Raw genomic sequence first — 16,710 nt, forward strand, 5'->3', positions numbered from 1 at the left:
AGAGAGGTTGAGTTGAGTGTGTGTAGAGAGGTGTTAGGCATGGGGCTTGTGAGGAATGCCCAGTCGCAAAGGGACCCTGGCGGCTCTGGCTGGCACTCCCAACCGGGCCCTTAAATGTCTGGTCAGCGGCGCAGCCGGCCTAGGGGCCCCGCACCCTCTCCCGCACCCCAACCTCCTGTCCCAACCTGGAATCCACGCACATGCCCCAAATCCTTCCCAGAGCCCCCACACCACACAGACCGCCACACCCAACCCCCTTGCCCAACCCTGAGCCTCCTCTGCACCCGAACCCCTCCTCCCTGGCACCCACCCCACTCCCCCAGCCAGAGCTCTAACCCCCCTCCAGAATCCCAAACCCCCACTGCAGCCCGGTGAAAGTGAGTGAGGGTTGGGGAGAAGTGAGCGATGGAGGGAGGGAGGATGGGCGAGCAGTGAGCAGGGCCTCATAGAAGAGGTGGGGCGGAGCGGGGGCTCAGGGAAGGGGCGGGGCAGCGGCATTCTGCTTTGGGTGATTTGAAAGTTGGCAACCCCGTGTGAGGAGCAAGGAGAGTAGGCTGTGTAATTTCTGTGGGGGTTGCCAGGAGAAAGCACATCACAGACCTTGAGCATTGAAGCTAAAGAGCAGCTCCAGCAGCTGGAAGCACTAGTAGGCTAGCGTACCACATTAAAACTCCACGTTCTGTGATCTACCCACTAGATGGAGAAGCAACCCACATTTTACGAGGATGCATCACTGGGAGACACAGGAAGGTCAAGTTCTAGGATCACAGGGACCTGTTGCTTCTAGAAACTTGATCAGAGAAGATCAGGGCTCAGACTCCGCACACCGGCCTGCAGGATAATCCCTCTAGTGCCTTGTGCAATAGCGATTGCTGGGCGCCCCTCCCATTGAATCCTTGCTGAGCCTGGAGAGCAGGTCTGATCAGATCTTCTCCAATCCTCACAATACTTCATAGATTTGTGTAAACCTCAGAAGTTCCTGCTCTTGTGATGTACACTCCCTGCGCCAGATCCTGAGCTGGCATAAATCAGCGCAGCTCCATTAAAATGGCATCCGTATGGTACTAAAGACACGTACCATGGGCAGGATTCACCATTGGCTCAGACTCCCTTATACCTATAAGTGTCCTCCGGTGAATTCCCCCAACATCCTGTGCTCTCTGCCACCTCTTCCCTGAAAACACGGGGTAAGAGAGGGGAAGGGGGAATGGGTTTTAATCAAGGTGATCCATAAGGGCTGGGAGCAGCCACTTCAAGGTAGGACAGTCCCTTACACTGCTCTTAATAGCTCTACGAGGTAACGAGTCCCCCTTCCCAATAGGAAAGGTGAATAGAATTCTTCCCTCCAAAACAATTCAATCAAAATTATTTTTCTCTCTTTTCATCAAATATTTTGTATGAAATGTTTTGGGTCTTAATTGAATAAAACAAAAACATCCAGTCTAAAATGTGGTCTGCGCTTTTGAAATTTTTGTAGTTTTCTAGGTTTTTGCTTTATCGAGGAAAACACAGGATTTGGGGAACAATTTCTGCCTCCCCAATCAAAAAAGCATTTTTGGTCAAAAAAATGTTCTGATTGAAAAGTTCTGAGCAGCTATTGGGAAAAGAGAACAGGAAGCCACGTTTGTACCGTCCTCCATCCCGCACCCTGTGTATGCAACCCTAAGAACCAAATTCTGCCCTCAGTTACACCTGTGCACCCCCACGAGGAACCATTGGACATGGTTTCCATAGGGTTGGGGAAGGGCTGCTGATAATGGCAAACCAGCATTGCCCTGTCGCCCAGCCCCAATCCATATCCACTAAATCAAGCTCTCCTCTGCTCAAGCTGTATCAGTCACATCCTATCTTCCCAAAGGAGCAGGGAGCACCCATAACTCCCACGGGAGTCAGTGAGAGCACCACACCCCTGAAAACCAGGCCTCTTATTTTAACCAGTCCTATTTATCTTTCAATCGGGACAATAGAAGTTCACTGATGGATCCCAAAGTGCTGAATCCTTCAGCAGGAAATGGACCTATCTTTATGAAAGAATCACCGAAATAGTGTCAGATCTTTTCACTTCCCTGTAATAGTCTTGGAGATAGATAGATAGATAGATAGATAGATAGATAGATAGATAGATAGATAGGAACAAGGTACCGAGTCTCAATTTCCAACTGAAATACATTAAAAACTTTCACCATCTTGTTATTCTTCTTCCGAATTATTGCCTCTTTGTACTGATGGGAAGAACACAAAGAGGCATCACATCTTGTATTCATTCATCATTCGAGGAAAAGATTTAATTAGAAAATGATTTGGTATCAATGTTACGAACGCACCTAAATTCCCATCTCGGTGATGTACACTCCGCCTGCACACTAAGGATACATCAGATAGGTCACAATGCTGAGTAATGTGTGACTGGCAGAGTGGTACAGTTCAGTATTACCTCACCTTCAGAATGGGCCTTCGCCACGGTCCATGCAAGTCAATGGAAAGGCTTGGCAATATATTATGAACCCAAAGAAAGGGTTTTTTTTCCTTTAAACAACCTATTTAAACAAATTTCTGACAAATGATTGTTCTGTCTCCCGGACACTTTTCTTCTCCCCACTTTTGCCTGGGCAAAACCACACTGAAATCTTTGAATTCTGCTACGACTCAGTGGTACTAAGCTGTTGGCAGGGGATCTCTTTTTCCTCTCTATTTTACAGCACCTACCACCACAGGATACCAGCCCATGGCTGGGCTCCTAAGCGTTGTGACAATACATAGAGCAATAAGTGCTTCAGACTGAGAAGTGGACTTGGTTGGGTTTCCTTCATTCTTCACCCCGAACAGTTTCACAGGCATCCAGAAATCAATGGCGCTCAAACCAGAAGATAACCTGGACAGCAATGCGTCGTCAGTGGCAGTTTGAAGCACTGTGGCTTGTTGACCCTATCAGTGAGGGAAGGGTCCCCATCTTTCTTGAATGACACAGTTCAGCCCTGCTTTTCACAGCTCTCACCAATCCCTTCTAGCCCTACATGGCAGGAAATTCAAGTCACACATTTTATAGTGTCGAAGGACTTTTGGGGAGGAAACACCAGGTACTAACAAGCTCTTTAGCCAAACAGAGAAAGGCAGAACAAGAACTAATGGCTGGATGTTATAACCAGACCAATTCAAATGAGAAATAGGCCCCATTGTTTAGCAGAGAGAGAGAGATTAACCATTGGAACAAACTGCTGTGGGAAGTGATGGATTCCCCATCTCCTGTTGTCTTCAAAACCAGCCAGGATGCCTTGCTGGGACAGATGCTTCAGTCAAAGACAAGTTGTTGGGCTCAATACAGGCACAACAGGGTGAAATTCTCTGGCCTGTCTTATGCAGGAGGTCAGACTAGATGATCATAATGGTCCCTTTTGGCCTTAAAGTCCATGAATCTATTAATCTATTTCAGGAGCAGAAATAGAGACATTAAAAGAGGAAGTCCTGCAGTCTCAGGGCTAGATCCTCAACTAGTGTAATTAGAAGAGCTATTTTGAAATCAACAAAGCAATGTGGATGTACATGAGCTGAGGATCTGACTCTCAGAGTTTAATCTGAGGGTTCCAGTTGCCTGGACATGTGTGCATAGACCCAGAGACGTTTAAGTGATTGAAGAACTATATTATTGATTTGAATGAACAGTTTCAATGACCACAGGAGACTAGAACAAGGTAGCCACGGGTTTTTCCCCCCAGGAGTCAAACCATTCCGCTAGAACAGTTATGCTGCTCCTTACTGATTCCAAACCCCTCAAGGCAGCTGAACGGCTTGAGAATAAAGCTTTTCCACTAAATGCTTTCTTCTCTGTTGATTCATGAAAGAGCTTTCAGGCTCTTTGGGGCTCTCGCAAGGCGCAGTTTGAACATTTGATCACCGCTTAGCTTTCGTGCTATCGCGCCTGATCAGTCCAGCACTTTGGGCTGTATTGTGCAACCCATGCTCACGCATTCTGTGAACAGAGCTACGCGTGGAAATAGCAGAATGTAGCTCTGTCAGGTGCTTATTATCTAAAGAGAGAGGCACCTAACTCAACCAGCAGCTCTTTTTTTAAAAGATTTTTTTAAGATTTTTTAAAAAATGTCAAAATTTCATGCAAACATGTTTTGTAATTTTTCAATGAAATAACAAAGAAACAGAAAGCTGAAAAATACTCTGGTTTTTTATCAGAAACCCAGAAAATGTTTGACCAAAATTAGTTTTCCACCAACATTTTCATTTTTATTATAACCCCTTATTTCACCATAAACTATTTCTGTTGAAAAATTTGACTAGTTCTTGTGATGTCGTTTTCTTACACACTTTTTTTAAACTTAAAAAAGAAAACAACTTGGGAGTGAAACACAACCAAAAGTAGGAGGAAGGATCAGTTTGAGCAGAGGGTGAGGTTTGAATCAAGTGAAAATTTGCTTCCACCTCCTTTGGATCTGGAGGCAGCTCTAGGTCTTCCTCGTTCCTCTCTGAATCATGCACGTTTCATGTCCCTGGCACACAGCACAGTCTGTCACCACTCAGCTGCGCTTGGGGACTGTGGTTTCATAGTCAGGTTGAGTTGAGGGTGTTGAGAGAGCTGTCAGGGATGGGGCTTGTGAGGAGCAAGGATAGTCGGCTGCGTAATTTCTGTGAGGATTGCAAGGAGAAAGAACCAGAAAGATAATGGAGATAATCAGAAAGATAATGGAGTAAAAAATTAAGAAATCAATTTGCAAACACTCAGAAGATAATAAGGTGATAAATAACAGTCAGCATGGATTTGTCAAAAACAAATCATGTCAAACCAACTTGATAGCCTTCTTTGACAGGGTAACAAGCCTTGTGGATAGGGGGGAAGCAGTAGATGTGGTATATCTTGACTTTAGGAAGGCTTTTGATACTTTCTTGCATGACCTTCTCAGAAACCAACTAGGGAAATACAACCTAGATGGAGCTACTATAAGATAGGTGCATAACTGGTTGGAAAACTGTTCCCAGAGAGTAGTTATCAATGATTCACAGTCATGCCGGAAGGGCATAAGGAGTGGGGTCCCACAGGGATCAGTTCTGGGTCCGGATCTGTTCAATATCTTCCTCAGTTCGTTAGATAATGGCATAAAGAGTATACTTATAAAGTTTGCGGATGATACCAAGCTGCGGGGGAGGGGTTGCAAGTGCTTTGAAGGATAGGATTAAAATTCAAAATGATCTGGACAAACTGGAGAAATGGTCTGAAGTCAATGGGATAAAATTCAATAAGGACAAATGCAAAGTCCTCCACTTAGGAAGGAACAATCAGTTGCACACATACAAAATGGGAAATGATGGCCTAGGAAGGAGTACTGCGGAAAGGGATCTGGGGGTCATTGTGGACCACAAGCTAAATATGAGTCAACAGTTTAATGCTGTTGCAAAAAAAGCAAACATCATTTTGTGATGTATTCGTAGGAGTGTTAAAAGCAAGACATGAGAAGTAATTCTTCCGCTCTACTCCGCGCTGATTAGGCCTCAATTGGAGTATCGTGTCCAGTTCTGGATGCCACATTTCAGGAAAGATGTGGACAAATTGGAGAAAGTCCAGAGAAGAGCAACAACAATGATTAAAGGGCTAGAAAATATGACCTGTGAGGGAAGGTTGAAAAAATTGGGTTTGTTTAGTCTGGAGAAGAGAAGACTGAGAGGGGACATGATAAGAGTTTTCAAGTACATAAAAGGTTGTTACAAGGGGGAGGGAGAAAAATGGTTCTCCTTAACCTCTGAGGACAGGACAAGAAACAATGGGCTTAAAGTACAGCCAGGGCAGCTGGACATTAGGAAAAGCTTCCTACCTGTCAGGGTGATTAAGCACTGGAATAAATTGCCTAGGGAGGTTGTGGAATCTCCATCATTGGGGATTTTTAAGAGCAGGTTGGACGAACACCTGTCACGAATGGTCTAGAAAGATAATACTTAGTCCTGCCTTGAGTGCAGGAGACTGCACTAGATGACCTCTCGAGGTCTCTTCCACTTCTATGATTCTATGATTCTGTGGGGATGGGAGGGATAGGAAAGGGGGAGGAAAGGCGATCAGAATCTTGGAGGGCACAGAGTGTGAAACCAGGAAGCTGGCTGGGACATTTGGCAGTGGGTGCATGGGCTGGCGTAACAATTTCCGCATCAGGTCATCAGCAGGGTTTGGACCTAGCAACGCTGACCTCACATTACAGACCTTGAGCATTGGAGCTAAAGAGCAGCTCCGGCAGCCAGAAGCATTAGTAGGCTAGCATACCATGTTGAAATTCCATGTTATGTGATTAAGTCCCTTCGTTTTCAGTTCAAAAGAAAAAATAACTTGTTTTATAAGGAAAATACAATACATTGCACAAGACAACTGTATTACGATAATACATTAAGTCTGTGTGGATATGCCAAGCGGCCTGTTTATGAAGTAAGGCTATGTGGAAGTCTAGAAGATACATACAATAAACAAACAGATACACACACAAGCTCTGAAGTGCGTGCGCAATGAACATACTGGTGAATCTCACGCCCACCACATACACATTTCAAGCTGTTAGCAGAGAACAGTTTAAAGCTCTGACACACTAATATAGGAAGAAAATGAAAGTATGTATCAGAATACATTACAGAACACAAGGAGGACGCATTCGAATGTTTTAAAAAAACAAAAACAGGAGAAAAGGATGAAGTTGAGCACATGCAAATGGTGTGGCCCAATTATTAAATGTAAATATTTACAGGCTAATAGTTCTATGTCTACAACAGTAAGCTATTTATTCAAATGGAAAATTTGATTTGGGGATTAGAGAGATATTCTGTATTTTCTTAAACTCACAGGTGGCATTGTGTTCTGTTTTAGGTCTGCAGCAAACCACATTGATGAATGGAATTCAAAGCATTAATCTACTGAATACCCCCCCCCTTCCCGTCTTTCCGTCCAATCAAATAAACCCCAATATTTACCCAGAAAAAATATGAATAGTTTTTGCACAGATTTTCACCTGGTTCTGTTGTGGTGGTAATAAACACTGATAAGTTCCTGGGACAAATTAAATAAAATACAAACTGAAAACAAAGGGCCCTATATGTGAGCTAGGCAGCAGAGGGAGGCACAACCCACATTTTACAAGGCTGCATCACTGGGAGATCTAGGAAGGTCGAGTTTTAGGCTCACAGGAACCAGCTGCTTCAAATAACTTCATCAGAGAACATCAGGGCTGAGATCCTGCACAGCGGACTCCAGAATAATCCCTGTACTGGCTTGCGGAATAGCGATTGCTGGTTCCACCTCCTCCCACCTCTGTCCCCTTTTCTGACATGCCCATGCAAGGCCAATCTATACGGCCTGCAGTGGCACATTGGGAATAATCTCTCCCACCCATGCTAGAGCTAAAATCTTTCCCTCTTCAGTCCTCTGACTATATCTTATCCCTGTCAGCTATGCACGGGGTGTTTGCTATTTACATTGGTTCTTTCTTCACTAAGAGCATCTTATGAAATGCAAATTCACAGAAGAGGTGTTTTTAAGCAACGTGCAATATTCCTAATTTTCAATGTTTTGAAACTAGAGTTTTTCCACGGATGGGGGAGGATGAGAACGAAACACGGAGACCTGCGAGTGATAATGGTCATGTTAGATCTGCATATGGGATAACCATGGGCTTCAGATTTCATATTTCTCCTGTTGTCTCAGCACTTTGTTATGTCAAAACAGGGCACCAAATTTTGGCCTAGGTCTTTGCATAGCTTCATTTAGCGGCACCTGCATTCACAAACTTTTAAATAAAATAAATGATAAGTGTTCTTAAATTTCTTATTTATAGATAGCTAAGGAAGATGGGCGGGGGTGAGATTTTACTACATTTTCATCTAAGATTTACAGTCTTTTAAAAACCAAACTAAAGCTATGGGAAGCCACAAATGATGCTGAAAGACATCATTTTTCCCCTGCCATTTCTACCTGTAGGAGCAAAGGCAACAGGTCATTGGGGGCTACTGCGACCAAATTGCTACCAATGATGTCGGAATTGCATTGTGTGGCAGATATACTGCAGGGTCCATTCAGGGGTCTCCCGGACTAGAGCCTCCAGCACGCCAGGCTGCCAGCGGGGGAATTTTTGCACTGCAGCACTGAGATAGGAGGCAGCAGAGGGTGGGCGCACAGAGCAGGGAATACAGGCTTCTGTTTGGTGATTTCAGTTCCTTTCTGCAGAGGCAGAGCATGCCTGTTGCATTCCAAGAGGCGCACGTATGGGGTTCCCCTCCAGTAGGTCCTCCCTGAACTGCCATCTCTCCTTCCAGAACAGGCCCAGAAGGAGGGCTGACAGTTTGGGTTGGGCGTATTCTTTGAGGTTTCATCATATGACATCATCTTTAATTCACCCAGAAGTGGCGGAAGAGCGGGAGGAGGCAGCCTGAGGGTGGGCAAGCTGGGATTCTGGAGAGTGAGGAACCAGGTCCAGCCTCTGGCGAAGGGGGGATCGGGAGACTGGGCCACTCCCTTTCCTCACTCACTGAGCATGTCACCACAGCTCTCAACCTCACATGTTACCACCACGTTCCTCTTTATGCATATCATCAGAACATCCGTGCAAGCTAAACACATTGCGTTCCTCTACTCTCGAAGGAAAGGGTCTTTTGAAAAGGAAATAAAAGGAAGGAAAACCTGGGCCTGAGAGCCTGTGACTGCTCAAGAGAATGAAGCACCAGGAGGCAGACAATGCCATGGATCGTAGCTTTTATTACTGCACATCTACATGACAAGACGGGGAAATTTCCCAACAACAATCACTCTACAGCACAAGTGACACAGGGTCTCTCTCCCGCCCATACACAATATCCCAGGGGTACAAAGTCGGTCAGTTAAACATTCCAAGGGAAGGCCTTGATACTGTGAGCAGAAAGAGTCTGCACAGTGAGGACAGAGATTGGAAACATTCCCAGAAACACCTCACACTTCAAGGGGAATGCCAGACAAGTGGAGTCAGGAGAGAGCTACTGCGCAAGGGGCTGCAATTCATTTTCATTTTGTAGACGTTGGTGGTTCCGTGGGCCCTAACAGAACTTCTTTTCTTTGCAGCAGTGCTGCAGAGGTGGGCATGGAGGGCATGGATCCACGCACTTAGGAGGGCATGGACAGGGATCCACGCACTTAGGGGGGCACGGATCCACGCACTTAGGAGGACATGGCCATTGATCCACGCACTTAGGAGGGCACGGATCCACGCACTTAGGAGGACATGGCCATTGATCCACGCACTTAGGAGGGCACGGATCCACGCACTTAGGGGGGCACGGATCCACGCACTTAGGAGGGCACGGACAGGGATCCACACATTTAGTCTTCACCTGCTTCACACAGCATGGAGGGGGCAGGCAGGGCTGTTTGCATTGCTGCTGGTAAGACATCTTCCTGGGACGTGGGCAAAACTGAAAGAAAAAGGAGTTTTCAGAGTTTGCAAAATCAAGACAAACAACTGTATTTTCTTGTTAACATCATGCACCAGAACATTCAGCAGAATCAGAGGCTGGTGCTCTTGGGAACACTTCTCCAGAGAGAGCATTGCCATTCCAAACCACTTCAGAAAGAACAAACATGGGGGAGGATGGACTGAAATCCCATCCTGAAGCCCTTCAATGGGACGAGTGAATTAAAGTCAAGTCACTTAAAGAAAGCCCTCTTGTGAGCAGTAATGTATTTTGGAAGAAGAAACCAAAAAATGAAATCCCAGCCATAAAGTTAGCTCCCAATAATCAGAAGGAGACTTACCCAATTCACCGATGGGAGCAAGTGAAGAAACCAAGTCGATTGAGGATCATTCAGGTGTGAGCCTTTTTATATGGTTCCTGTGGCTTGGTGTCCGGAAATGAGACACCTCAGAGCTATGTGGTTGTGGATTTTCACAATCCAAACCTCCTCCATGTACAGACTCTTCAATTGCTTGGTTGCATCACTATTTTTAATAATTATTTCGATAATTCTAATTATTTTAACAAGAGACATGACGTTATTTGAGGAAATGCTGTCTGTGAGTTGTAACACCTGATCTACGTAATTCAAATTGGAAAAAAGAATTCAATAAAGAACTGGATTCTTTGCTTTCATGAATGAATTCTTATGGATTTCTTGAGACTGAAACACAACCAGAAGTAGGAGGAAGGATCAGTTTGAGCCAAAGAGCAGAGCGGGAGGTTTGGATCAGCTACAAATTTCCTTCCACCTTCTTTTAATCTGGAGGCAGCTCTTGCTCTTGCCTGGTCTTCTCTGAACCATACACATTTCATGTCCCTGGCACACAGCACAGTCTGTCACCACTCAGCGGTGCTTGGGGACTGTGGATTCAAAGAGAGGTTGAGTTGAGTGTGTGTAGAGAGGTGTTAGGCATGGGGCTTGTGAGGAATGCCCAGTCGCAAAGGGACCCTGGCGGCTCTGGCTGGCACTCCCAACCGGGCCCTTAAATGTCTGGTCAGCGGCGCAGCCGGCCTAGGGGCCCCGCACCCTCTCCCGCACCCCAACCTCCTGCCCCAACCTGGAATCCACGCACATGCCCAAAATCCTTCCCAGAGCCCCCACACCACACAGACCGCCACACCCAACCCCCTTGCCCAACCCTGAGCCTCCTCTGCACCCGAACCCCTCATCCCTGCACCCACCCCACACCCCCAGCCAGAGCTCTCACCCCCCTCCAGAATCCCAAACCACCACTGCAGCCCGGTGAAAGTGAATGAGGGTTGGGGAGAAGTGAGCGATGGAGGGAGGGAGGATGGGCGAGCAGTGAGCAGGGCCTCATAGAAGAGGTGGGGCGGAGCGGGGGCTCAGGGAAGGGGCAGGGCAGCGGCATTCTGCTTTGGGTGATTTGAAAGTTGGCAACCCCGTGTGAGGAGCAAGGAGAGTAGGCTGTGTAATTTCTGTGGGGGTTGCCAGGAGAAAGCACATCACAGACCTTGAGCATTGAAGCTAAAGAGCAGCTCCAGCAGCTGGAAGCACTAGTAGGCTAGCATACCACATTAAAACTCCACGTTCTGTGATCTACCCACTAGATGGAGAAGCAACCCACATTTTACGAGGATGCATCACTGGGAGACACAGGAAGGTCAAGTTCTAGGATCACAGGGACCTGTTGCTTCTAGAAACTTGATCAGAGAAGATCAGGGCTCAGACTCCGCACACCGGCCTGCAGGATAATCCCTCTAGTGCCTTGTGCAATAGCGATTGCTGGGCGCCCCTCCCATTGAATCCTTGCTGAGCCTGGAGAGCAGGTCTGATCAGATCTTCTCCAATCCTCACAATACTTCATAGGTTTGTGTAAACCTCAGAAGTTCCTGCTCTTGTGATGTACACTCCCTGCGCCAGATCCTGAGCTGGCATAAATCAGCGCAGCTCCATTAAAATGGCATCCGTATGGTACTAAAGACACGTACCATGGGCAGGATTCACCATTGCCTCAGACTCCCTTATACCTATAAGTGTCCTCCGGTGAATTCCCCCAACATCCTGTGCTCTCTGCCACCTCTTCCCTGAAAATAGGGGGCAAGAGAGGGGAAGGGGGAATGGGTTTTAATCAAGGTGATCCATAAGGGCTGGGAGCAGCCACTTCAAGGTAGGACAGTCCCTTACACTGCTCTTAATAGCTCTACGGGGTAACGAGTCCCCCTTCCCAATAGGAAAGGTGAATAGAATTCTTCCCTCCAAAACAATTCAATCAAAATTATTTTTCTCTCTTTTCATCAAATAGATAGATAGATAGATAGATAGATAGATAGATAGATAGATAGATAGATAGGAACAAGGTACCGAGTCTCAATTTCCAACTGAAATACATTAAAAACTTTCACCATCTTGTTATTCTTCTTCCGAATTATTGCCTCTTTGTACTGATGGGAAGAACACAAAGAGGCATCACATCTTGTATTCATTCATCATTCGAGGAAAAGATTTAATTAGAAAATGATTTGGTATCAATGTTACGAACGCACCTAAATTCCCATCTCGGTGATGTACACTCCGCCTGCACAATAAGGATACATCAGATAGGTCACAATGGTGAGTAATGTGTGACTGGCAGAGTGGTACAGTTCAGTATTACCTCACCTTCAGAATGGGCCTTCGCCACGGTCCATGCAAGTCAATGGAAAGGCTTGGCAATATATTATGAACCCAAAGAAAGGGTTTTTTTTCCTTTAAACAACCTATTTAAACAAATTTCTGACAAATGATTGTTCTGTCTCCCGGACACTTTTCTTCTCCCCACTTTTGCCTGGGCAAAACCACATTGAAATCCTTGAATTCTGCTACGACTCAGTGGTACTAAGCTGTTGGCAGGGGATCTCTTTTTCCTCTCTATTTGTACAGCACCTACAACCACAGGATACCAGCCCATGGCTGGGCTCCTAGGCGTTGTGACAATACATAGAGCAATAAATGCTTCAGACTGAGAAGTGGACTTGGTTGGGTTTTCTTCATTCTTCACCCCGAACAGTTTCACAGGCATCCAGAAATCAATGGCGCTCAAACCAGAAGTTAACCTGCACAGCAATGAGTCGTCAGTGGCAGTTTGAAGCACTGTGGCTTGTTGCCCCTATCAGTGAGGGAAGGGTCCCCATCTTTCTTGAATGACACAGTTCAGCCCTGCTTTTCACAGCTCTCACCAATCCCTTCTAGCCCTACATGGCAGGAAATTGAAATCACACAATTTATAGTGTCAAAGGACCTCTGGGGGTGGAAGCACCAGGTACTAACAAGCTCTTTAGCCGAACAGAGAAAGGCAGAACAAGAACCAATGGCTGGATGGTATAACCAGACCAATTCAAATGAGAAATAGACACCATTGTTTAGCAGAGAGAGAGATTAACCATTGGAACAAACTGCTGTGGGAAGTGATGGATTCCTCATCTCCTTTTGTCTTCAAATCCAGCCAGCATGCCTTGCTGGGACAGATGCTTCAGTCAAAGACAAGTTGTTGGGCTCAATACAGGCACAACAGGGTGAAATTCTCTGGCCTGTCTTATGCAGGAGGTCAGACTAGATGATCATAATGGTCCCTTTTGGCCTTAAAGTCCATGAATCTATTAATCTATTTCAGGGGCAGAAATATTGTGCTCCTTGCAGCAGGACATGGTGAGACGGTTCCACTCTGTGAAGAGCCAATGTCAGAACATAAGCACCCAAACTTCACAGCAGCAGGAGTCTGTGGTGAATCCTTAATCTAGCCTGGCCAAACAAGCTCTTTAGCCGAACAGAGAAAGGCAGAACAAGAACCAATGGCTAGATATTATAACCAGACCAATGCAAATGAGAAATAGGCACGAACATTTGAAAGGAATGCAAAGATTGAAGCAAATCCATGAATTCCAGCATTTATTTAAACAAGACGGGAACAAAAAATTATGAAAACAAAGCACTGAGTTGTTTGTTACAGCGAATGCTGTTTCCCAACTCTAGTTTCATTTCGTCTTTCAGAAAGCGGCGGGGAGGGGTGGGAGGGAGGAGGGAATTGCTTGGCTCTGAAATGGGAGAAGGTTGGGAATTTTCCAGCAAAGAAGATGATTCAAACGAGGAATTTAAGGAGGCGGAGGTGGAGCAAGTTCAGGTTGCTACATACAAGGTCCTCACACTGTCTATCCAGAGCCTGCTTTGCAGGAAACTGGGCTCAGAAACGCTATAAAAGGTCTCTTTTCACAGCGCTCCTCAATCCACTTGGCTTCTCAATGCTTCTTGGTTGCTCAGTCCTGTGGGTGAATTAGGTAAGTCTCTTTCTGATTATTGAAGGCTGCCTTTGCCGTGGTCATTATCTTGACCCTTTGTTCTGCAGAGATCTATTTATGATAACAAGACTGTCCTGTTTAAAGATGGGATTTATCGATTATTTCACTCTTTCGCCAGCATTGGTGATTGGAATTAACTATATCCAAGTCATTGCTTATGAATCTCCTGCAGGGTTTGCACCCGGGGCATTCAGCATTGTAACACAGACCTCTGCAACTTGCGTTAGAGGATTAAGGTCCTTTCTAGAAAGTCATTATGTCCTTAGCCTGAAGCACAAGCTGAAATTCATTCCCTCTTCAGGGAAGCATTCAGAAATTAAAGCAATGCAAAGCACTGGTTTTTTGGTTCACTGGGAACTGCAAAAAAAAAATTTTTTTTAAGTGTTTCAGGTGGATCAGGAAACAAAATAGTTCAAAATTTTTGGTGAACAGAAAATGTAAAGAAAAAATATTTGGGGTTGAACTAAACCTTTAGACTGTGAGTAGGTGCCGTTTTTTTCATTTTTGTTTAAATAAAAGTGAAGAAAATTTCAAATCCTGAGTCGCAGGTTTTTAACCATTGTGGACCAGCCCCCAAAGGAGACAGGCAACCCTCTTTCCAAGCGATTTACACTGGTGCTTGCTGAAATAGTTTGCAATTGCCAACCACACCCCTTAGAAATGCTCCACAGCATGCTTGTCTGTGGTTCAGCTGAGTGTCTCACCTTGCTTTCTTTAACCTTTTTTTCACTCTGCAATTGATATTAAAATGGGAATTGCGGCAGAAGAAGGAATGTCATGGAAGAAGTTTCAGGGATTCAGAAAAAAAAGACCTAGGAATGCTCAGGGTTAGCGTTCCTACAAGAGATTTCAGGGTAAATGGACAGGAGAAGCCTAGAAGACAAGGGGAAGAAGGAGTAGAGACATTAAAACAGGAGGTCCTGCAGTCTCAGGACTAGATCCTCAAGTGGGGGAATTAGAAGAGTTATCTTAAGTCAATAAAAGCTATCTTAGTTTACATGAGCTGAGGCTCTGGCTCTCAGAGGTTAATCAGAGATTTCCAGTTGCCTGGACGTGTGTGTAGCCCCAGAGACGTTTATGTGATTGAAGAAGTATATTATTGATTTGAACAAACAGTTTCAATGACCACCGGAGACTAGAACAAGGTAGGCAGGGTTCTTCCCCAGGAGCCAAACCATTCCGCGAGAACAGTTATGCTGCTCTGTACTGATTGCAAACCCCTCAAGGCAGCTGAATGGCTTGAGAATAAAGCTTTTCCACTAAATGCTTTCTTCTCTGTTGATTCATGTAAGAGCTTTCAGGCTCTTTGGGGTTCTCACAAGGTGCAGCTTGAACATTTTGTCACTGCTTAGCTTTCATGCTTTCGTGCCTGATCAGTCCAGCACTTTGGGCTGAATTGTGCAACCCATACTCACGCATTCTGTGAACAGAGCTACGCGTGGAAGTTACACAGTCTAGCTCTGTCAGGTGATTATTATCTAAAGAGAGAGGCACCTAACCTAACCAGCAGCTCTCTTGATAGAGGTCTCAAGCCATGCAAATGACAAGCCTTGCGTTGGGAGTCCGAGCAGGGATGCATTCTTAGAAGCAGGATGGCTACATTGCCATTGCCATTAGAAAATAACGGAACCCCAATAAATGGTAACCCCAATGCACAATTTACTGGAATATTTTCTCTTACTCTCAAAGGGCATATTCAGTTGCCCAGTAAGAGCTGATGACGTGTATGCCCGAAAAAGGAGAGGTGAGCCTGAGATTTTCAAAGGAGTCTAAATCCTATTGAAATTCACTGAGAAGAGAGCATCTAATTCCCTTAGGCTCTTCTGGAAAACCCCGTGTTGCAATGAAGGAAAATACTGGAAGATTGTCTTATACTCACAAGGGCTGTGTTCTTACTTTCCTTTCAGGTTTACTTAATTCGTTGAAATATGTCTCACCAACATCAGCAGCAGTGTAAGCAAACCTGCCTGCCACCACCAGTGTGTCCACCCCAGTGCCCGGACCCGTGCCCCCCAACGAAATGCCAAGAGCCGTGCCCTCCACTCAAGTGCCCGGACCCGTGCCCTCCACCCAAGTGCCCAGAGCCGTGCCCTCCACCAAAATGCCCTCCACCTAAGTGCCCGCCTACGCAGAAGTACAACTGAAGTGATATGAGTATCCACAGGAGCATCAACAGCCACGAAATGTCAAGCAAATTAGCAAGTTCCTGTTTGTAACTTATTTCATAATTGGTTCTCTCATGTTCTCCCTGGCTTGTCTTCTGGGGGGTTTCAGAGCGCTACTTGTACCCTGAGTATTTATTCAGTCATTAGTATCCTCTAGGGATTGGTATAGCCTGCAATTGGCTTTGTATCCCTGAAATATTGTTTTTTACATCCTTCAGAGACATACCGTACCATACACCGGTCCTGAGGAATAAATGATAATGCTGTACATTCATTTGCCTGTTTTCCATTCCATCTTTCATTGTAGACATGCTGGAATAAAAATGATAATTTATTGTATCCACTGGCTCCTGGTGTTTCCTTTACCTTGCAACTCTATTTTTCTTGGCTATCTAGACATTGCTACGGCACCCATCACTGTGAGCTTCTCACACACATTACTACATTTATCCTGACAACCACCCTCTAAAGCAGAGGTGTGTTATATCTGTTGCAGGTGGGAAATTGATAGACAGAGAGAATAAGTGACTTGACCAAGGTGGCATTGGATGTCCGTAGCAGAGCCAGGGACAGAGCTCTGAGACATTAGGGGTCACTTCTGTAATCTAACCAGAAGACTACCTGGGTCCTATTTTCCTACCTTTCTCTCTGCCTCTTAGGTGATGAGGAGTTATGGTTAAGAGCTCATGGAAAAAAATATAATTTTCATACGAGTTCTTTTTTTAAAAATGTCAAAACTTCATGCAAACATGTTTTGCGATTTCTCAATGAAATAACAAACAAACAGAAAGCT

The sequence above is a fragment of the Caretta caretta genome, chromosome 24 (assembly GCF_965140235.1).
Source record: "Caretta caretta isolate rCarCar2 chromosome 24, rCarCar1.hap1, whole genome shotgun sequence".
NCBI classification, from domain to species: domain Eukaryota; kingdom Metazoa; phylum Chordata; order Testudines; family Cheloniidae; genus Caretta; species Caretta caretta.